The sequence below is a fragment of the Equus quagga genome, chromosome 3 (assembly GCF_021613505.1).
Source record: "Equus quagga isolate Etosha38 chromosome 3, UCLA_HA_Equagga_1.0, whole genome shotgun sequence".
In the NCBI taxonomy this organism is placed as follows: Eukaryota; Metazoa; Chordata; class Mammalia; order Perissodactyla; family Equidae; genus Equus; species Equus quagga.
The window spans coordinates 60,785,841-60,808,047 of NC_060269.1; the positions used below are offsets into that span (position 1 = coordinate 60,785,841).

General features: G+C 40.3%; 1 protein-coding gene across 3 annotated transcripts in view; it reads right to left on the minus strand.

The window, feature by feature from the left end:
- Window positions 1–22,207, minus strand: part of BLK (BLK proto-oncogene, Src family tyrosine kinase) — a 97,923-nt gene that overhangs the window by 21,887 nt on the left and 53,829 nt on the right. The window contains exon 1 of one of the 3 annotated variants that reach the window (XM_046655713.1): window positions 1,281–1,366. The exons of the other annotated variants lie outside the window; for them this stretch is intronic. The gene's annotated coding sequence lies outside the window, so the exon portion shown is untranslated. Of the gene's footprint in view, window positions 1–1,280; window positions 1,367–22,207 lie in introns of those variants that run through there. 3 annotated transcript variants of the gene reach the window in all.

Genomic DNA, 22,207 nt, shown 5'->3' on the forward strand with positions numbered 1-22,207 from the left:
AAATTGCATGTTCACACTCTGGTGCAAAAGCATTTATTATAGTTATTATTTCATCTGCTCTTCCCCACTCCATTTCTAGGATGAAAGCCCTATAAGGACTGGGATCTTCATTTTATTCATCGTTGAACCCAAATTGATAAAACAGTGTCTGGCACGGAGTAAGTGCTTAATAAATACTTATTGAACAAATAAAATAGAAATATGACCAATCTTTTAGAAAGCAATCTTTCAAGTTCTATTAAAATTTAAAAATACACATACCTTTTGATTTACAATCCCACTTCTGGGACTCTCACGGAGTAATAAAACATCATTATATAGGAATTTGAGAGAGATAAAAATGTTTATTGCAGCAATAGTTGTAGCAACAAAAAACAAAACAAAATGAAAGTTTGTAACTGCCCACCGATTGGGGAATTGTTGAGTAAAGCTGCACTTTAAAATTCTCTAAAATACGAAGCTATTACAAAGAACGCGTTAGATGTTTGCCAGTGAGGCTAAGAGGAATTTCTACAACATGCCATTAGGTGAGAAAAGCAAGAAGCAAAGAAGAGCATGAGGCCATCCTATATTTGGAAACACCAAAGAATGAGAAAGGAAACCCCCACGTAGGCACATGCATGTGAATTTCCATGGAGAGAGGTTGGGGAGGGTGGAGACCAAGTTGTTTACTTTGTTATTGGTGGGGGAAGAGAGACAGAAAAGAGAGGTGGAAGGTGAAAAATAAACAAAAGCAAATTAAAAATATTGTGTGTGGGTGGTGTTCATGCAAAGCAGTACCCCCAAAAGAAATTCCCTAAAATGTTAATATCGTTTCTCTCAGGTCATAGGACTTCATGTAACTTTTACCTTCTTCCTTATAATTTTATATATTCCTCGAATTCTTTCACAGTAAGCATATATTATTGGTACAAGCAGAAAACCAGAAAGAGAATGTGAATGACTTGCCCGGCAACAGAGAGGGCATACGGCCTGGTGCCAGGGCCTGCTCTCGTTCTAGAAACCGAGTGGTCAGCCAGAGCTGCCTGAGTCTCAGGCCTTTCCTGACCTCTCCCAGCCTCATGGCTCAATGAAGAGTCAGCAGGCAGCAGCTTCTAGAATTTTCCCACTTGACATCTGCTTCTGTGCCTGCCCAAATGACCAGCCCTATCTGGTTGGCCACATTGCATCAATTTTAAACTTCCTGGGCAAACAGTTACGTCAACTTAAACAACATAATTAAACATTTCAATAACTTGACAGAAAGTAAAGTTCCTAAAATTAAATCACCCGCTACTTACACTTCTTTGTCCTCAGACTCCTTAGCAGTGTGCGTGTATACAGATGATTTTCCATGGGTGTTATAAAAACATAGGTTCTCTATGGGTCCCTCCACCCCAAGGGCTCTGACTGGAGAGTAGAGTTACTCAGGAGGCCATGTGACCACCAGAGCAGCGGCTGGTGCTCGGGGGCTGCCACCTGCTGTGATATTTTTGCAGTTTCAGGCTGGGTGGAGCCAGGAAATGCAGAAGTCCGTGCAAAAGCACAGTGCAACAAGTGCGTGCCCTGGGCGGCTCCCGCGGCTCTGCTGCACCAAGACGACACTGGCCTCCTTTCCAGTGGGGAAGGGTGGATGGGAGAATGGTGTGAGTTTGAGTGTGAGTGAGTGAGTGTGTGTGTGTGTGTGTGTGTGTGTGAGAGAGAGAGAGAGAGAGAGCACGCAAGCACATGTACCCATATGCTTATGTGTCTATGTGTATGTGTGTGTATGTACGTGTGTGAGAGAGAGAGAGAGCAAGCACATGCACCCATATGCTTATGTGTGTATGTGTGTGTGTGTGTGTGTGTGTGTGTGTGTGTGTACTGGGCGGGGCTAGCAAGAGGAGGAGAAGGTGGGGGAGGGACTTCTGTTTGTTTATTGGGAATGGATTAGACCCCACACAGACTTTGACCAGAGCCGAGAGGTCAATGTTTGCCCCGGGGGAGATGCTCAAAGCCTGAAGCAGCCTCAGCCTGGGAGGGGATGTGGTGGAGGCAGCAACTAAAAATAGAGAAACTAGAAAGCCTCTATTTACACTGGTCCAGCATTGCACAGGTTGAAAAGCACTTGACATATGTGATTTATTTGGTATTCATGATAGCATCGACAGGTTGGTTACAATTATCCTCACTTTACAGTTGACCACAGAGCAGTGAGGTGGCTTGCTAAGGTCACACTGCAGGTGGCAGAGCCAGGAGCTGGAGGGTGTTTTCTGCCCCAATCCTGCCCTGACCTAAGTGCCCAAAGCAGGTGCATGGGTGGTCCTGCCTGGGGCTCCATCCGTCTTGGCCCACAGTTCGGGTGCAGGTTCAGATACCCTGTCTTTCTTTGTAGGGGCTGGGGCCACCTGCCTCCACAGCCTGCCCATCCAGAGGAGAAACCTCCAGGGGAGCCGCTGGAACAGAGGTCTGGGGGCTGGGTGTCACTCTGGAATTTCAGGCAGAGACTCAGACAGCCTGGCCCCTCCTTCCTGGTCCAGCGGGGGGAGTGAGAGGTTCAAGGAACCCTGATTCGACAAGCTACCTATTGGCTGTGTGAACTTGAACTTGGGCAAAGCACTTAATCTTTCTGAGTCTCAGTTTCCTTATTTATAAAATGGGGAGGTATGAAACCATTCCTGGTTTCCTGCGTAAAGGTTTCCTGAAAAAGCATGCTGCAGGATGAATGCTGAAAAAATGCTCAAACAACTTTCCTCTTTTGAGGAGAGGGGCAGTTCTGTTTCTGCAGAATTAAACTGCGTTATGAAAAATTCAATTCCGTCTTGCCTATTTGGCAAATCTTCACAATCTCTTTTCAGTCTTTCACAGATGCCTTTTAATTATGCGCTTATCCAGGATTATGGGCATAACTTCAATGACTGTTTGACTATTCGTGTAAAATTTGGGAAAAATGCACAGAAATATTAGAACAATTGTGCAAACACTACTACCCAGATGAAATGGTTGTCCTGCCAAGATGGAGCTGCGAGCAGGCGGAGGGCAGCCCCCGTGATGGTCAGGAATGTTCCTTCACCAGCTGACATGCTCAAGTCCAAATTCAACATATAGAAAATGTTTTGGGATATTGACACATAATGAGCAAATATGCAGGTTTTATAGAGACCAAGGACCAACAGACTGTACATAATCTACATGGTTGTCATGAGAACCAAACAAAATGAGGGTGAGAAAGAAATGAGAGCATGCAGAGTGCTAAATAAATATTAGCTAGAGGATGACTAGGGGAGCTTGGGTGACACCTTCCCTCCCTAGAGCTTGGCGATGCTCAAGGTGGCCCTGGGATCCGGTGGGATTTCCTACCTTTCCTTTGAGGCTGAGGGCCTGGTGTTGGGAGCAACGGCGTTTGGTGGTGGTGGGTGGGGAGGCAAAGGCCAATGTGGATGGCGGGCTGCTGTGTGGCTCAAGAAGCGTCGATGGCTCTGAGTCCCTCCACCTCCTCTGGCTGCTCCAGAAGCCCAAACATGTCATTTCAGAGGCAGGGGATGATTTGGTTGAAAAAGACGTCAGGTATGAAGTCAACCCTGGAATGCGTATGGCTTCTTGACAGAAAAATCAGTTTGACTCTGGTTTACGGTTTGTAATAGCAGGCATCATCATGTGTTAAGTATTTCCCATGTGCTGGACACTGAGCCAGACCCCTACGGACACTGTCCTGTTTGAGAGAGTCCACATAGCACCATAGAAAAGGATGCTGAGGTCTGAATCCTAGTTTCACTATTTTCTCCCTGTGTGTCCTCGGGTAAGTTGCTTATTAACATTTCTGTCTCTTAGACTCGGGATAATAACGCTTTCTAACTCCAAATGTTGTAAGGATTAAATTAATTATTACATGCTATTAGCACATCTTAGAACAGTGCATGGCCCTTGGTAAGTGTTTAATAAATATTTTACTATTATTCCATATATGCAAATAATAATAATTCCTTTAGTAACAGTCTGAGGTAGGCAGTATTACCTTCTCTCTACAGAGGAAACAGACTTGAGACAAGAAGCAATCCCCCAAGTCAAGCAGCTAGTAAGCTGTGGGGCTGGCCTGACATGCAGTTCTCACTGCTTCCTAATCTGTGATCCGGAAACCTCGCCATGTTATCAGCTGAAACCTTGCCTTTCTGACTTGATCTGCCAGACATGGGCGGGCAGCAAGGAGGTGGAACAGGTGAGCTTATCGGCAAAGCCGGGGTTCATCCTGGGTGTTGGCGGCCATGATGAGATGCCAGCTTCTCATTGGTGAGTTCCCTCTTCCCTCACGAACGTCTGCCAACATCCAGGCATTCCAAATCCTGCCCCTACGAATCCACTAATGCTGTGACCAATTCCTGGATGAGAAAAGTATAGCCATGGGCCTATGACTCTGGATTAAAGAAGAGGCCAAAGAACTTGAATAGAAACCCATTTTTAGAGTACCGACTTCAGGATAACTCACTTGAATGAGACCACGTCACATTTGCCCCCATATTGATGTCTCCGCTTGTGAACGTGAAATAGTCACAGTGTTGGCTGTGCTCTTTCAGTCACTGTCAACCATGGACTGTGTCAGGCATAGCAAAGACAGAGATGAAACAAGGAAGGGGTCTGCCCTCATGGTACGACGAAGAGGTGAGACGTATACCCAAATCATGACAGTTCAAGGTAGGCAGGATTACATATGAAAGAGAGGTTTTGTGAGCTCAGCAAGAATAAATCACTTCCACCTGGGAGAAAACACTAGCTGGATCTTAAACAATGGTTCACACATAATTTTTTAGATTAAAACTATTTTTAATGAAAATTTTCAAAATATAAAAAGATGAAGAGTGTAATGAACACCTAAAAATTCATCACTCAGATTCAGCAATTTCCTTTAAAAATTATTTTCTTGATTGAAGTATTTTAAGACAAATCGTTTTATAAATAAAGGATTGAAATTGAAATGGAATGAGACAAATGTCTTAAAACACACTATGCCACCTCCACATCTTTTGTGTGCATCTCTAAAATATGGCGACATTTTCTCACAGAACCCCAATGTCATTGTCACACCTAAGAAAATTAGCAATAATTCCACGGTGTTATCTAACATCCAACCCATAATCAAATTTCCCCAGTTGTCTCAAAAATGGCTTCTTACTGTTGGTTTGTCCTATTCAGGATTCAAACAAGCTTTAGACATTACATAGGATTGTTATGTCTCTTAAATCCCTTTTACTGGTGGTGCCCCTGCCCCCGACTTTGGTTTGTTTTATGCCATCGATTTGTGAAAATCAGGTTGGTGATGCTATAGAATGCTCTGCATTCTGCAGTTTGCTTCTTTGTGATGGCTCATAACTTGTGCCTCCATCTCCCTGGTTCTCGCACATGGAGTTAACTCTATAGACTCCGTTAGATTCAGGTTCACCTTTTCCCAGTAGGGAGGCCTTATTGGAGTGACACGTGCTGCTTGTCACATAATATCAGGAGGCTCACGCTGTCTGGCTGCATCACTCTAGTGATGCTAAGATAGATCTAGGTTCAGGTGATGCTGGTCTGATCACTCCGTTGGAAACCTCCTCATCAACATGGTTTCATTAGGGGTTACTAAATACTGATGCTCTCCTTCCATCATTGCTCCCACATTTGTTAGTTGGGAGTTGAGAGAGAGTAAAGGATGAGAATGAGAGAACAAAACAAAAAGTGCCGTGTGTGATTCCCCCAGGGTTGAAAAGTGTTTGGATATAGAGGAATAGCGCTTTCCCTAAGACATAGAGACAGGAACCTTGTTCAGAAAACTGAGTTTTTCCACCGGCTGGATTGTAGAGCGTATGATAAAATTATTCAAGAAACCACAGTTTGTGCCTTTTGTGATACTTTTAAATACCAGTAGAATATCCGCCCAGGACTAGCATAGGACCTGATAAAGAGTTGTAATTCCTGGCTAAGTGCGTGAGGGCCGCTGTGTACCTGTGGCCACCCCCCACCAAGGGCTGAGCAGCGGTGACGACTTGTGACTTGTGTGTGCCTTTGGTCAGAGTGGCTGCCAGCTTAGGCACAGTGAGGAGGAGACACACATGTTGCTTTTTCAGTTTTGTAAAGTGAAAATATATCCGCAGTGGAAAGTCACTCCCGCAATGGTAAAGTGGACGGAAAAGATTTTCAGGGGGTAAAAAGTTTGAGGGAGTGGAGCAAAACTTGAGAAAGGAAGACAGCATTCCGGTGAAGCTGCGTTCAGTGAAAACAGACACTTGTTTACTGAGTCACCTACGTTTGATGCTGCTGACGCGGAGAAGCTTGAAAGTTGTGAGGCAATTATGCAGAAAAGTGGCACCGTGTTGATATTTAAATTCTTGCGATAATTACTAGCCTGGGAATAAAATTACTTTATTGGGAGACATCATATAAATATATATGTATGGTTTTAAAACCCCACAACAGTGATAATTAAAACATGCTACTGAAATGTATTTTGTATTGATGGGTCTATGGACCTTAATCTGCTTTTCAGTTTCTAACAGCTCTCAAATCTCAGTTTGCATAACAACCAGCCGAGATCTGCAGATCCCTGAGGCCCAGCCCCAGCAGTTCTGAGGTCCGGGGTGGGACCCCAAGATCTGCATTTGTAACAAGTGCCCTCGATGATGCTGATGCAGACGGGTTCACCAACCCCACTTCACGAAGTCCGTTTCTTTTATTTGGCTGCGCTTCTGAAGTATAACTTGTAAAAAGGATTAAAAGACAGTCCTGCAGACATTGAGTGTTTCTTCATGTGAGTCCCTCATAAATAATGCTTGAGTCTCCCTGCTAGGGATTCTCTTGTCTTTAAATGAAATGAATTTTTTCTGTCCTCCATTCACACACTCCTTACATATTAACATATTTCTGCATGGTTTTGTTTTCTTTCCTTCATTATTTATTTTTGAATTTATTTTCGAAGAAGATTAGTCCTGAGCTGACATCTGTGCCCATCTTCCTCTACTTTATATGTGGGACATCTGCCACAGCATGGCTTGATAAGCGGTGCATAGGTCTGCGCCCAGGATCCGAACTGGCGAACCTCGGGCCACCGAAGCGGAGTGCGTGAACTGAACGGCTCAGCCACCAGGCCAGCCCTCCTGCATACTTTTTTGACACAGGGGAAGTAACTTCCCTTTCTATAATAACAAGGAGTACCTCTCTGATACTTGTCAATTCACAAAACATTTTCACACACTGCAGCTAGGGAGCCTCAAAATGACCCTGTGAACTAGACAGCGTCGTCATCAGCATCCTCATCCTCGGAGAGAACACTGAGGACAGAGAGGTGAAGAAACTGAAGTGAGGAACGGGGATTTCAGTCACATCTTCGACCTCAAAGCCTTGTTCTCTCACACTCAGGCTCACAGCTGTCTTCCCAGATAACACATCTGTTCACGACTTGAATTTCTTTAAAAAGAAATCCAGTCCTTTTGAGCCACCTCTCCAATGTTTACTAAGCACAGCTCAGAGACAGAATTTGTAAACAAGGGGAGGCCGGTGCAGAGAAGCACCTCTGCCAGGCTTGAGGGGCCTGGGGACCATTTGGATGGAAAAAGCTGGCTCTACTTTATGCTTTCAAACACGAAGCTGTAAAAGGTTAAAGACAGGAAAAAAAAGGTCTTAGGCCCCTGACGTCGTTCAGTTAACTGTGATTCTTGAGGGGATCTAGAGACAAGGATGTCCAGCTAGGGACACAGAGATTTAAGATTACCTTATAAAACCCTTTGTTGTAGGATTTGCCTCCTATCACGTGAAAACATAAACACTAATGATTGCTAGCTCAGCGCCTAGTACTCCTTCCTACTTGAGACCAGATGCTACGCTATGTTCTTTTCTAGCCCTGACAGCAGACATATTCCTTCCCATTTTACAGATGAAGAAACTGAGGCTCAGTCAGGTTTAAGGACTTGCTCAAGACCATACCTGAGTCACAGACTGATATTTAAAAACCAATTCTATCTGGCTTCAAAGTCTGGCTGATTCCACTCTGTTCCAAAGTATGTGGGGTGATGAAAATAAAACCCTGGGGATGACATCTGTGAAGAATGTGAAACTGATCAGAAAATTATTCTAAGTGATAAATAAGTAAAAATGGATTATAGCAGGATTTTAGAATAGGATGAAGGTCTTGGAGATTTTCAGGTGATTCATTTATTTATAATTACTGCTGGAATTCTCATTCTGGACCAGTTTTTTTATCCCAGGTTCAGGCAAGCTCATCTAAGTGAGCCACCTTACCGAGTGGTGCGAAACAATAGACTAACCTCACATGGAGGAAGCCCCGTGCTGTGTGCTTTAGGGCTCTGCCTTCAACCTCTCTTAGTCAATATTTTATCAGCAGTTTGTACGTGAACATAAAAAATCTTGCTGGTTAGAATTTCAGAAGATTTAAAATGAGGGGAAACTAGTAGAGCCAGGATTAAAGAAAAAAACTCCCTCAACTAACAAGTTCAATTAAAATAAGAGCAGAAAAGCTTGCAATTGAGGCTCAAAAAACCACAGTGAGGCCCCATAGCAGAGAGGTCGGACTCAACAGCGGCGTGTGAGAGTGCATCCATTACACGCATAGGTGCGATGGAGACAGTGCCTCTTGCCTTTGGGAGCTCACAGAAACGGGCTGAATCTTGGCTGTGCTGCTTAATAGCTGTTCGACAAAGATAATGTGATTTATTCACTCCAACCTCTGTTTCCTCATCTGCATGACGGAAATAGAATGCTTACCTTGCATAATTGTTATAAGAAATAAAGATAGTGTATATAACAGGCAGGCATATAGTTTATGTTTTTTAAAAGTAGTAATTTTGTCTGGAAAAGACTTAGAAGCGCCAGTGCAGCCACCATCTGTACAAATCTGGGCACAGCTACTATCACAAGCACCGTGGACAATCATGGCAGCGAACAAGACTATTGGTGGCAGGCACTACAAGTAGCATTATGCACTCTGTTTTGCTTTTTTAGAAAGCCAATCTTGTTACCTTCTGACCTCTTTCTCACACCTTCAGAAGAGCCCACAAGTCTTACACAAGATGCACGGTCTGGGAGCCAGCCCGGTGGCGCCGCAGTTAAGTTCGCATGTTCCACCTCAGCAGCCCAGGGTTCGCCAGTTCAGATCCTGGGTCCAGACCTATGCACCGCTTGTCAAGCCATGTTGTGGCATGCATCCCACATATAAGGTGGAGGAGGATGGAAATGGATGTTGGCTCAGGGCCAGTCTTCCGCAGTGAAAGGAGGAGGATTGGCATCAGAAGTTAGCTAAGGGCTAATCTTCCTCAAAAAAGAAAAAAAAAAGAGCACAGTCTGTCCTTCCACTCAGGGAAGGGGCCTGTGGGGAAACAGTCTGCACAACTGCAGAGGAAATCTATAGCAGCTATCAATACAGAACAGTGTAGTCCTCTAGCTATGAATACAAACTGTCAAGCACGTGTCATAAGAATCAGAAGAAAATGAGCAATATGAAAAACAGGATGAAAGATAAACAAACAGAATAATTCAGGAGGAAGCAGAGATAGAGCGCAGAAAATAACTTTTAATAAAACCTCTAATTAGTGTCCTCAGAGAAATACTACGGGATATTATATAAATGTAAAAGGAACGGGTTGATGCGAAAAAAGAATAATCAGAAAAAAGGGAGTTCTTGTATGGGGAAGGAGGGTGAAAGGGGCGATGAGCACACGTGCACAGCGATGGATGGTGTTAGTCTTTGGTGGTGAACAGGACATATTCTACACAGAAATCGAAACATAATGATGTACAGTTTAAATTTACATAATGTTATAAACTACCGTTACCTCAATAAAAATAAATAAATAAGTAGAACAAAAGGAATTCTTGTAAATTAAAAGTGTGATTGAAAAATGATAAGGTGGATGTAGCTGAAGTTCAAGCTCATGATCTGGAATATAAAGTCAAGAAATACCCTAGGAAATAGGATAAAAAGACTGAAATATAATATCAGGAGCAGGCAAGGATGTTCGCTGTTACCTCTCCTAATCAACGTACTGGAAGTCTTAGCTAATGCAAAAAAAAAACAAGAAAAGGAAACAAAACGTATACAGAATGGGAAGGAAGAAATAAAACCATCTTTGTTCACAGATGACATGATTGTCTACATAGAAAATCCCAGAGAATCAACAGAAAATCCTCCTGTAACTAATAAGTGGTTATAGCAGGGTTGCAGGATAAAAGGTTAATATACAGAACTCAATTGCTTTCTTATATACTGACAATAAACAATTGGAATTTAAAACACAGTACAATTGGCATTAGTACCAAACAAATGAAATACTAAGGTACAAATTGCACAAAATATGTACACGATCTATATGAGGAAATCTGCAAAACTCTGATGAAAGAAATTTTAAAAACCCTAAATTGAGAGATATTTCATGTACGTTGATAGGAAGACTCAACATTATTAAGATGTCAGTTCTTCCCAACTTGATCTACAGATTCAAAGCAATCTAAATCAAAATTCCAGCAGCTATTTTGTGGACATTGAGGAACCAGTCCTAAAATTTATTTAGAGAGGCAAAAGACCCAGGACAGCCAATGAAAAATTAAAGAAGTACAAAGTCAGAAGACTGACACTACTTGGCTTTATGACTTACTCTAAAGCTACAGTGATCAAGACGTTGTGGTATTAGTGCAAGAAGAGACAAAGAGATCCATGCAACAGAACAGAGAGCCCGGAAATAGATCCCCACAAATACAGTTAACCAATCTTTGACAAAGGAGCGAAGGCAGTTCAGTGAAGAAAGTATTGTCTCTTCAACAAACAGTGCTGGAACAGCTGGACATCTACATGCCAAAAAAAAAAAATAAAAAAAGAATCTATACACAGACCTTACACTTTTCACAAAAATTTACTAAAAGTGGATCTTAGACCTAACTGTAAAACTCAAAACTATAAAACTCCTGGAAGATAATATAGGAGAAAATCTAGTTGATCTTGAGTTTGGTGATGACTTTTTTTCTGGTTCAAATTAATGTTTTTATTTCCATCTTTAATGCTAACAGAGGAGTCCAAAACAGACTGATGGATATGGATATAATTTAAATGAAACAAAAAAAATGGAACTATGTACACCAAAGAAGGAAAAGGGATTCTTTCATATCAACTTTTTCCTTTTTTGCAGTTTCTGAATAAGTAGAAAATGAACACACATTTTCCCCAACTTAATTTAGGGTGAAATAATACAACTTTTTTGATCAACTACTTAAGTTGTCTTTAAGCATAAAACTTAAGAGACTTTGAAACGGGAGTCACCATGTATTTTAGTCAACTGAACGAATGGTCTCCCTGGCTCTTGAAGTCTGAATATCATCACAATGTTCTTTTTTAAAGATTGGCCCTGAGCTAACATCTGTTGCCAATCTTCTTCTTCTTCTTTTTTCTTGCTTCTTCTCCCCAAAGACCCCTAGTACATAGTTGTATATTCTAGTTGTAGGTCCTTCTGGTTCTTCTATGTGGGATGCTGCCTCAGCATGACCTGATGAGCAGTGCTATGTCCGTGCACAGGATACGAACTGGCAAAACCCCCAGCTGCCGAAGTGGAGCACGCAAACTTGACCACTAGGCCATGGGGCCAGCCTCTGTAAAGATCTCTTTAAGTCTTTCCGTAAAGCTCAGAAGGAACTTAACGGCAACGATGTCCATTTAGAGGGTGGACGTTCTACATATCACACTGATGAAATGAGATGCTTCTGTCCTCCTTGACACCAGGCAGAAAACTATTACTTTTATCCAAACTAACAGGAAGTGAGCCAAACAGTTTAAAAAGTCACCATGAAGAATACAATTACTCCCTTTTCACAAATAAAAGGGAACTCCTTCAGTCCCATTTAAAGTGAATTCTGTGCCGAGTCCCCGCTCCTTCAGAAGGATAAACTGAAGGTCCGTTATTGCCAGGAAAGCCAGAGGTGGCCCCTTTTCTTGAAGATGATTCACAGGAAAAATCTGTTGGTTTGACCTGAAGCCCTCTGAAGAGGCACCGGATTTTTAGATACAATACCAATAGCACAATCCATGAAAGAAAAAATTGATAAGTTGGGTTTCATTAAAATGAACAGTTTCTGCTCTGTGAAAGACGCTGTTCAGAGAATGAAATGACAAGGCACATTCTGGAAGAAAATATTTGCAAAACATACTTGATAAAGAACTAGTATTCAAAGTACCCAAAGAACTCTGAAAACTCAACAATAAGAAAACAATCCAATTTAAAAATGGGCAAAATATCTGAACAGACACCTCACCAAAAAAGATATGCAGATGATAAAAAAGCTTATGAAAGGATGTTCAACATCATATGCTGTTAGGGGATTGCAAGTTAAAACAACAATGAGATACCACTACACACCTAATGTATGCCTAATGAATGGCTAAAATCCAGAACACTCGCAACACTAAATGCTGGCAAGGATGTGGAACAAGAGGAACTCTCATTCATTGCTGGCGGGAATGCAGGTGGTACAGCCACTTTGGAAGACAGATTGGCAGTTTCTTAGAAAGCTAAAGACACTCTTACCATATGATCCAGCAAGCAAACTCTTTGGTATTTACTCAAGGGAATTAAAAACGTTTGTCCACAGAAAAACCTGCACATGCATGTTTATAACAGATTTATTCATAATTGCCCAAGCTTGAAAGCAACCAAGATGTCCGTCAGTAGGTAAATGGATAAACAAACATCCAGACAATGGAATATTCAGCACTAAAAAGAAATGAGCTCTCAAGCCGTGAAAAGACATGGAGGAATCTTGAATGTATATTACCAAGTGAAAGAACTCAATCTGAAGGGCTACATACTGTATGATTCCAACTGTAAGATTCTTGAAAAGGCAAAACTATGGAGATAGTAAAAAGATCAGTGGTGGCCAGAGGTTCAGGAGCAGAAGGGAGGGATGAATAGGTGGAGTACAGAGCATTTTTAGGGCAGTGAAACTGTTATGTATGATATTATAATGATGCATACACATTATACATTTGTCAAAACCCATAGAAGCACGACACCAAGAGTGGACCCTAATGAAAACTATAGACTTTAGATAATAATAGTGTATCAATGTTGGGTCATCAAATGTAACAAATGTATCACACTAAGGCAGGATGCTAATAATAAGGGAAAATGGGGAGAGTGAACTGTCTGTACTTTTTTTTTTGAGGAAGATTAGCCCTGAGCTAACATCCGCTGCCAACTCTCCTCTTTTTGCTGAGGAAGATTGGCTCTGAGCTAACATCTGTGCCCATCTTCCTCTATTTTATATGTAGGACACCTGCTACAGCATGGCTTGATACGTGGTGCGTAGGTCCCTGCCTGGGATCTGAACCGGCGAACCCTGGGCTGCTGAAGCAGAGCACACTAACCCAACCACTATGCTACCGGGCTGGCCCCAAGTCTCTGTACTTTCCATTCATCTTTCTGTAAACCTAAGTCTGCTCTTAAAAAAAAATCCAGTAATTAAAAAAGCTAATATATGATCACTTCATATAAGAGGAATTAAGAGATAATCATTAGGAAAATAGCACTAAGAGTTAACAGTCCATACAATGAGCATACCAGAAAAAGAAAATAAGGACCATAGAAAAAAAACCCCAATATTTTAAATAATATAAAAATTTTCCAAGAATTAAAAAAGTAAGTCTTAAAACCGAAAGTCTCTAATACCAGAACAGATTTTTAAAAAATATAAACATATTTAATAAAATTTCAGAGTTCCAAGAATACATAAGAAATCCTAAAATTTCCTATAGAAAAAAAAGTTTTCCAACAAGGGAATGTTCATTAAATGATCATTAGATTTGATGTTAGAGATGAAGCCATGTTTTAAAAGTTCCTAGTGGGTAGTATTTCAAACATAGAATTCCATAGCTAGTAAAATGATCAATCCAGTTTCAGGGGAAGGACGGTTTTGAATACACAAGAATTCAGAAAATTCACCAAGAATATGTTGCCTACCTTTTAAAAGATTTCATCCTCCATTTTTGAGTATTCAACTCTACGGGAAATGCCCTACTCACCAAAACAACCAGAAAATTGGACAGAAAACCATTTCCAGATATTGGACAACTGGCAGTACAGGACTATGATCCCTGGGAAAAGGCAAATGCATGAGATGAGCCTGTGTCACGGAAATGGCAACTGAAGTCATCATGAGATAGCCCTCCACAGACACTAGAAAAGGCTAAAATTAAAAGACTGATGATACCAAATGTTGACAAGGCTATGGAGAAACTGCAACTCTCATATAATGTAATGTTGATGGTGAGCTGAAATGGAACAGAAACTTTGGGAAACAATTTGGGAGCTTCTCATCCTATGACCCAGAGATTTCATTTCTAGTTATTTATCAAAGAGAAATGAGAACATATGGCCACAAAAAGACACATATGTACACATATGTACACATATATTCTTAGCAGCTTTACTCATCTTAGCTCCCAACTGGAAACAACCAAAACAGCCATTGACTGATGAATGGATAAAAGAATTGTGGTTGTAACAGACTACTGATATGTACAACAACATGGGTGAATCTCAAGAGCATTGTGCTAAGAGAAAGGAGCTACACGCAAAGAATACATATTGTACAATTCCATAGATATGAAATTCTGGATAAGGCAAAACCATAGTAACAGAAAGCAGGTCAGTGGTTCCCAGCAACTGGCGGATAAGGTGAGGGGATTGAATATAAAGGGCTTAAGGAAACCTTTGGGAGTGATGGAAATATTCTACATTTTGATGGTGGTGGAGGTTCATAGTGGAAATCAGTATAATTAGCCCAGAGATGTATCTAAAACAAAGGTATTTATCAAGATTGTAAAGGTAACAAAAAGGAGACTTAAAAACAAAAACTATTACCATTGCTTGCTTCTAGAAGAGGGGCTCAGGGGGTGGCAGGGGAGAGAAACTTTTATTTTTCAGTTTAGACCCTTTGGGGCTGCCCACATTTAAAAAAAATATTCATAGATAACTTTTTTTGGGGGGGGGGCAGGTGAGGAAATTGTCCCTGAGCTACCATCTGTTGCCAAACTCTCACTGTGCTTGGGGAAGATTGTCACTGACCTAACATCTGTGCCAATCCTGCTCTATTTTGTATGTGGGACACTGCCACAGCATGGCTTGATGAGTGGTGTGTAGGTCTACGCCCAGGATCCAAACCCAAGAATCCAGGCTGCCAATGCGGAGCATGGGAACTTAGACACTATGCCACTGGGCCAGCCTCTACAGATAATTTTTTAAATTAAATTTTGATTGAAGTAACATTGGTTTATAACATTATATCAATTTCAGGTGTACATTATTATATTGTGATTTCTGTGTAGACTACATTTCACCACCCAAAGTCTAGTTTCCATCCATCACTGTTCACGTATGCCCCTTTACCTCTTTCGCCCTTCTCCCACCCCCTTCCCTTCTGGTAACCACCAATGTATTCTCTGTGTCTATGTGTTTCTTCATTGTTGTTGTTTTTATCGTTTACACATGAGTGAAATCACATGGTATTTGTCTTTCTCTGTCTGATTTATTTCACTTAGCATAATACCCTCAAGGTCCATCCACGTTGTTGCAAATGGCAAGATTTCATGTTTGCCTATGGTTGAGTAGTATTCTATTGTATACGTATATCAGATCTTCTTAACTTATATAACAATAAAATCTAACTCAGTAAATGAATGGGTGGATAAACAAATTAGTAAAAGAATAAAAGTGATCTGAACCGACAAAGAAAAAAGTCTGGAATATATTACCATTAAGTAGAAAGAGTAAATTGCAGAAAGCTTGTATAATATGATCCTTGTTGCGTAAAAGAAAAAAAAGGGGGGGCCGGCCCCGTGGCCGAGTGGTTAAGTTCACACGCTCTGCTTCGGCGGCCCACGGTTCGGATCCTGGGCGCGGACATGGCACCGCTCATTAGGCCATGTTGAGGCGGCATCCCACATGCCACAACTAGAAGGATTCACAGCTAAAATATACAACTATGTACTGGGGGGAATTTGGGAAGAAAAAAGCAGGAAAAAAGAAGATTGGCAACAGTTGTTAGCTCAGGTGCCAATCTTTTAAAAAAAGAAAAGAAAAGAAAAGAAAGGAGTGTATAAATATATTTGCAAATCAAAAGAAAACGTCTGGAAGCCCTTAGTATAAATGAAGCTGCTTCCAGGGCCGCTTCTGGAGAATGAAATTTGCAAGCGAATGGACTAGAGGACTTAAGATTTTTACTTTACACACTTCTGTGCAATTTGGATTAAACACAAGGCAATACACTTAAATACGTAATACCCTTAAATACCATTTTCAAACGTGAAGTTTAAAAAAAGAAAATTTTTTAAGGTAATTGTAGAAAATTACCTAAAAAAATATGGGAACGTGTGCCCCTGAGCAACATTAGAAAGGATGAATGGGGTGACAGAGTTCTCTCCTTTGTGTGTTCAGGCCGTGCTTGGAGGCCTCGGCCTCCTCTCAAGAAACACATTAAATATACTTTCCTCTTTACATAAGTAATTTGCTTTTGTTACAGGAAATTCAGAAAGTAGAGAGGAAGATAAAAATTACCTACAACCATCACCCAGAGATAACCACTGTTGACACTCTGGTATGTAATTTTCCATTGCCAGTTTTTAAAAAGCACAACTGGGATCCTTATCTACATCCTGTCTTGTGACCTGCTTTTAAAAGAGAGTGGCATGGCCCTCCTGTCCTGTCATTACCTGTTTGCCTGCAGCATCACACGGAAGGCCGCAGGGCATTTTATCGCAAGGTTGTACCACACTTATTTACCCATTCCTTTTGTTACACATCCAAGCTGTTCCCAGCTTTTTAGTATCAGAAATAATGCTGCAAAGATGTCCTTTGCTCATGTACTTTACCCTTGTCCCCGTGGCCCATCAATCCAGAAGTGGAATTGCTGGGCCCAGGAGCATAACATGGGTAAGTCTTCCGATGCATTTTGCCAAATTGTTCTTGAGGCATTTCACACAGCATGAGGACATGAGTATGTGAGGACATGTTTCCCCTCACTGTCTCTAATAAAGGGCATTATTCTTTCTATACTTACTAAGTTAACTTATTTAAAAAGTTCTCTCTTACTTTTTAACCTAATTTTTTGTTAAGCAAGAAATACACGCATGTTGAAAATCAGAAAATTTAGATATACGCAAAGAAAAAAATAAAAATTGTTTGGAATCTCACCACACATGGAGAAACACTATGAACACTTCGGTGATGAATTTCCAGAGTTTTATATCTGCATATACACTTTAAAAAATGGGGCCAAAGTATTATACAGTGTCCTAATGTGGTTATTCCAGAAAACAGTACAGTATAAACCGTGTATAAGTAAATACAATTTTGGAACCAGTATTATTAACTGCATGCTATTGTACAGACTTAACATTAATTTATTTAACCACTATTGGACAAACATGTTATTTTCAAGAACTTGTAATAAACTTCCTTGTAAAATATGTATTTTAGTTGTTGGTCCAATATTTTTAAAGCTATATTTTTATAAGCGGAATTACTAAGTCAAGGATCTTGATCTCTGATGCTAAATTGATTTCTACGAAGGTCACACTGATTTACATTCTCACAGTGATGAAGAAGCGCATTTCCCTGGTCCTCATCAATGACTTTTATCAAGTTTTAAAAAAATCTTTGTCAATCTGCTAAATGAAAAGTGATAAACAACATAGTTTTAATTTCATTTTCTATTAATATTTATTGTGTATTTATCAACCGCTTGTGTTTCTCAAGTGATGAATTGATGGTGCATGTCGTCTACTCATTTTCAGTTTGAGGTGTTTATCATTTTCTTACTGATACATAGGACCTCTTTATATGACAGATATATTTAATTTATACATTAATTTGTCATATATGTCATAAATATTTTTCTCCATTTATCTTTTGCTTACTAATTTTGTTTATGGTATTTATCGTGCACAAAAGGTTATCATCTCTATCTAGCCAATTTATTAATCTTTCTTACCCATCTTTGCCTTGTGTTCACACTTAGAAATATCTTCCTCACCCCAAGATTATAGAAATATACAACTAGTTTAAAACTTTTTTCACTGTTAATTATGAATATATGTATAAAAAGCACAGATATTAATGTAACAGCACTCATATCAAACAGATATTACTATTTTGTCACACTCAGTTCTCTTTCTCTTCCTTCCTCTCTCCCTTTTTATGTCACAGAAAAAACTAAATCTTGATCAGTGTTTTTTCCTCTTTTTGTTTCCCAAAGTGATCATTATTTTGAAGTTAGTGGGCATTATTACCATGTATGATTTTGTACATTTATGACATATGTATAAGCAGCCACAAGAAATATGTACTTTTGCTTTGTATATTTTGCAAAAATGTCTTTATAATGCAAGTAATCTTTTTGCAATTTGCACGTTGTTTTTACCAGAAATTGTGTTTTCGAGATTTGTTCATTTTGCTACATAAATCTCTAGTTCTTCTGTTTTTTTGTTTTATCCTATTCCATTAAGTTATTCAACCTCATTTTGTTTATCCATCTATTCATTTTTTACTTAGGAGCAACTGTCTCCCCTTTTTCACAGTGACAAACTGCACCGTGATGAGCACGTGTCCTTGTGCCCATATGTGAGAATCTCTCTGAACCACGCAGCTTTACTTTAGTTTGTGGACCTACAGGGCAGTGGCGCGAGCTCCTTCAGCTCTGTTACCAATTCCCAAAATGGTCCAAAGTTACCAATTTATACTCCCACCGCAATACCTAAGAGTTCTCATTTTCCCCATATCCTCGCCAGATCTGGTGTTATCAGACATTACTTTTCACTAATTGGATGAGCGATAAATGGAATCTTTTTGTTTTAATTTATTTTTCCTTGATCACTTTTGAGATGTTTATTGGTTGTATGGGTTTTTCCCTCTGTGTATGGCCTATTCATATCCTTTGACCATTTAGAAAAATGTAGTTTTTTTTAAAAAGTACTCATTTCTAATACCAACTAAAAATAAAATTGCCTAGAAATATATCCTACAAAAATGTGTGAACTTGTATGAAGATATGAACTTTACTGAAAGACATAAAAGAAGTAGCTACACAAAAGGAGAAGCACACTGATCATGATTAGGACTCACGTCTTAAAGATGCATATTTTCCTCGCATCATTCAAAAACCAAATGTGCTTTCAATCAATATTCCAAGGGGTATTTTTGAGGAATTTTATAAGCTGGTTCTAAATTTTTACGGATGAGCAAAGGCCTAAGAACAGAAAAGATATCCCTGAAGAAAAAAATAAGATAGAGGGGAGACCCCTACGAGATCCCGACATTTATTAAAAGCTGTAGCAATTATGAGTGGAGTTGGCAAAGGAATGCACAGATAGAACAGGGAATGGCATGGGGGGTACCGAAACAGACCCTCACACATGGAAAATGGAACATTCTAGGAGAGACCCTGAAGATCACCAGGGAAATGATGCCATTCAACACATGATGCTGGGACAACTGGTTTTCCACATGGAAAAAACACGAAACTGTACCCTTACCTCACAATCACTCTCAATTATCCAATCCAAATGGATTAAAGACTTAAAGGTCAAAGGCAAAATTTAAAACCTATTGAAAAAAGTGTAAAATACCTCTAGAATAAAGAGAAATATTTATTGAATTGACAAATCAAATATTATATAATAAAATTTTTCTAAAAACTTATCTTTCTCACTGATTTGAGATGCCTCGCTTATGACGTACTGAATTCCCACATATTCATGGGCCTATTTCTCAATTCTCTAATTGTTCCCAGATAGAACCACATATATTAATTACTCCAGTTTAATAACACAGTTTAATGTCTTCTTTTCAAGACTTTCTTTCTTATTCTCTCTCACTCATTTTTCTAACATAATTTAAGAATAATTTTGACGAGTTAAAAATAACTACTTTAATTTTAATTGGTATTGCACTTAGATCCATTTATTGCTTTTGGAAAATTGGTTTGCTAATGTTATTATTGGAAAAAGAAAGCTATTGTGTGTTGTATATTTGAGTTATTTTATTAGTTCTAATAGTTTTTCAGTTACTTGTCTTAGATTTCCCAGGAAGACAAATATATCATCTGTTATGTCTTTTCCTTAAATATGTAGAAGTTTTACGAATTCTTCTTGTTACATTATACTGGCTAAAATTTCTAAAACTAAGTCAAATAATATCAGTGTTAGCAGGCATGTCTGGCTTATTTTGAACTGGCTCTTGGTTTTGATAGATATCTGGAAAGTCTCCTTTTTCCTAGGTTACAAGAAGCTTTCATAAAAATGTTGTATTCTGTTGAATGTCTTTTAAACTACCTATCAGGACAGTCAACAATTACATTTCTACTTTGAGTTTCTGATGTGACAAATTGCACTAATATTTTTCTTAATTTGAATTCTTTTATGATGGAATAAACCCTACTTAGTTACAATATATTAACTACCATGTTTGACTCAAACTGCTTTTTTTTAAAAAAATTTTTGCTTCTACATCAATAAGCCAAATTTATCTATAGTTTTGTGTGTGACAACTTATTTTTAATAAAACTCACAACTTTGTGTGAAAATAATATGTGCTCATATGGAAAAAAAATTAAATATAGGAGGTTATAAAGAAGAAGACTGCCCATGATCCCAACATCCAGCGGCAACCTCTGTTAATATTTTGGTGTATTTCTTCTTAGTCTTTTTTGGGGGCAGAATATGAACATTTAAAAAAGTTTTACAAAGCTGAAATCAGTCTGGAGCCTCGTTTAAAATGGTCTTTGGAGTGAATTGAAATCCTGACTTTATGATTTATAAACTACACCACATTCGTCAACTTCCTTGACCTCTTGAAGTCTCATTTTTCCCAGTCAGTAAAATAGTAATAATTGCCTCGAGGGGTTGTTGAGAGAATTAGGAAGTGTACGCAGAGCCCTTGGCATGGTCCCCGGCACAGATAGCCTCTAAATACACATTAGCTGTTGTTACTCCATGTGTTCTCTTTAGTATTCCTCTCATCACTTAATACTACATCATAGGCCTTTTCCATGTCATTCAGACTTATAATAAACATAATTCAAAAATTTTCCCCTACCATATGCATACACACACATACACTCGTAGCTTTATCTAATACTTGTGTATAAATTGCTACCTGCATTTCAGACTTTTTCCTCCTTTGTTTAGGCTCTCAGAAGGAAAACTGCTTAGGGCCAATATCATGGAACTGTTTCAGAATTCCTGATCCAAACTGTCAACTTGCTTCCAGAAAGGCTGTGACAGTGTGGGCTCTCGGCAGCTGCATGTGAGAGCGAGTCCCAGCTGACGCAGTGTGGTCCTCTAGCACCCTGGACAGTCCAGAACAGTCTCATTCCTCCCTGTGAGGAGCTCATTCTCCCCTCATATGTGCCTTTGAGCACAGACCCTGGGCCAGGCTGTGGGTGGGTGCTGGGCATGCAGCGGGGAACGGGACAGATCAGGTTCCCCCTCTGCAGCTCACCTGCCAATGAAGGGGAAGCTGGAGGAGAGCAAATAAGCAAAGCAAATGGCCAAGGGTTTCCAGAAGGGGTGAGTGCTGTGAAGAAAGCAGAGGACGGTGTGAGAGAATTACCGCAGAGGCACTGGGGTATTCGGATGACCGGGAAAGACCTCTCCCAGGCAGTGAGACTTTGAAGCTGGAGTCTGAATGACAAGGAGGCAGCTCTGCAGGTCTGGAAGGGCAGGGGGAACAGCAGGAGGGAAGGCCCCAAGGAGGGCATGCACTTGGCACATTCTAGGAGCAGGAGGGTCAGTGTGCTTGGAGCAGAGCGAGCAGGGAGGCGGGAGGAGCTGAGATCGAAGAAGGAAGGCAGGTGAAGGAGCTGGGCTTTTTTCCAAAACACAATGTTAAATTATGGGTTGGTTTTAGCAGGCCTCACTTACCTTCTAAAAAGATTACTGTAGCTGTTGTGTGGAGAGGATTGCGGGTGCGAGCCCGGAAGCAGGGTCACTAGGTAGAAGACCACTGCAGGCAGGATGGGGAGAGGTAGTGGGCCGAGGGGGTTCTGGGTGGAAATGGCGGAAGTGAGAGGAAATGGTGAGATGCCAACAACAAGCTGACGATGACCTTCAGACATGGGAGGGGCTGTCTGTGGAGGCGAAAGAGACACTCCTCAATCTCCCGGAAGAATTAGAATCTTCGGCCTGCACCCCTGACCCCCTGCTGTGGGGTGTCTGCATTCAGAACTAGAA